The sequence below is a fragment of the Nycticebus coucang genome, chromosome 10 (genome assembly GCF_027406575.1).
Source record: "Nycticebus coucang isolate mNycCou1 chromosome 10, mNycCou1.pri, whole genome shotgun sequence".
In the NCBI taxonomy this organism is placed as follows: Eukaryota; Metazoa; Chordata; class Mammalia; order Primates; family Lorisidae; genus Nycticebus; species Nycticebus coucang.
Genome location: NC_069789.1, coordinates 78,869,739 through 78,871,731, shown reverse-complemented (window position 1 = coordinate 78,871,731; position 1,993 = coordinate 78,869,739).

Genomic DNA, 1,993 nt, shown 5'->3' with positions numbered 1-1,993 from the left:
TAAGACATCTTTATAATTATTTAATTTGCCCCTCATTTAAGGAGAGTCACCATTTGTCCAAGGGGGGGAGTCAAACCATGGTTTGCTGTTTTACCACCCCTACCATTGTTTTATCTCATTGCCTTATTCTCACTCATAATTTTGATTCATTTTCCTTCTAAGAAGGAAATATTCTAAGCTGCCTCAAATCCCGTTTTTAGAGGGAGCAAGGTAAGATTTAAGTATATTAGTACATGTAATTTCCCAATATTAAGGAACCACTTAGTGACAGAATTATTCTGTGGAACCCAATTGTCCTCCAGCAGGCAGGGCTGCCCACCCCTCTCCTGCTGCCCTTGTCTTTCCCTCCCTCTCTGTCTCCCTACTTAGGCTCAGGGATAAGGCACATAAGGCCAGTTTACCTGGACAATTTTGCTTTGTAAAGAATTCATCTAAAATTTAACTCTTTTTGCACCATTTTTTATTTGTGTATTCCCTTTTCTTTTTTTTAGTAACTTCAGTTTGATTTTGTAATTTTCTTCTTTAAATAACTTCCATTTGTCACAGAATTTTATGAGTGATGAAATTATTTTGTATTCTTTTTTTTTTTTTTTTGTGGTTTTTGGCCGGGGCTAGGTTTGAACCCACCACCTCTGGCATATGGGACTGGCGCCCTACTCCTTGAGCCACAGGCGCTGCCCTTATTTTGTATTCTTATAGAAGACCTTTTCTTTTTTCTACTTTTTAAAAATTTTTATTTTGAAACAAATTCACAGAGGAGTTATAAAGATAGTACAGAGAGTTCCCACAGACCCTTTACCCACCTTCCCTCAACATTAACATCTGACAAACCATGGCACATTTATCAAAACTAAGAAATTAACATTAGTATAATACTATTAACAATTACTGTGTTTCACCTATTTTTAAACTTGATCTTTTCTAAGGCCTCATTTTAAAAGTAATATTGCATTTTATAATGTAAAATGAGACTATTAAACTTAATATTCAAATTATGGGGCAACAGAAGTATGGAGCCCAAAATAATTTATTTTACTTTGATATTATGCTTAGGAATTCCCAGTGTAAACTTACTCATAGTTAATTGCAAAAATGTTGTTAAACAACTTAATAAATATCCCTAAAGTTTCAAAAGGAGACTTAAAAATACCCATCTGAATAGACATGTCGTTCATAATATTCCATATATTTGTTATTTACTACACACAAAAAATGTGCTTAGAAGAATTAAGGTTCTAGTTTTTTTTTATTGTGACATAAACTTAACAGAAAAATTGCCATAGTAGTAAAAGAATTCCCAGATTTGTATTTACCTTGATTCCCCTGCTAATATTTTACTACATTTGCTTTTAGCCTTCTTTCTTTTTTTTTTAATTTCAGGTTAATGTGAGGGTACAAATGACCAAAGCACAATATTTGAATTTGTTAGATAGAGTCCCTCTTGTAGCTATGTCCTGCACCCCAAAAGAGGTGATGCCCCTTTACCCATAAATACTTCCGCATGTATTCCCTAAAGACAGTGGATTTTCTTACATAACTATAGTATAATTCTTAAAATGAAGAAATTAACTTTGATATAATTTTTTAATCTAATCCACAGCCAGCATTCAGATTTTACTATATGTGGTAAGCAGAATCATGGCCCCTCAAAGATGTTCACTTCTTAATCCTTAAAATCTGCAGTTGGGTTTGGTTCTTGATGTAATTAAATTGTTGATTAGTTGACCTTAAAATAGGGAGCTATTTTGGATTATCTAGGTGGGACCCAATATGATCATAAAGGCCGTCATCATTGTTAGAGGGAGGCAGAAGAGGAGTTTGGAATGTGAAGAGGACCCCACTCACTATTCCCAGCTTGAAGGAGGAGAGAACGAGCCAAGGAATGTAGGCAGCCACCAGATGCTGGAAAAGGCAAGAGACTGGATTTCTCTAGAGCCTCCAGAAAGAACGCAGCCCTGCTAACACTGTGATTTTAGTTCAGGGAGATAGACTT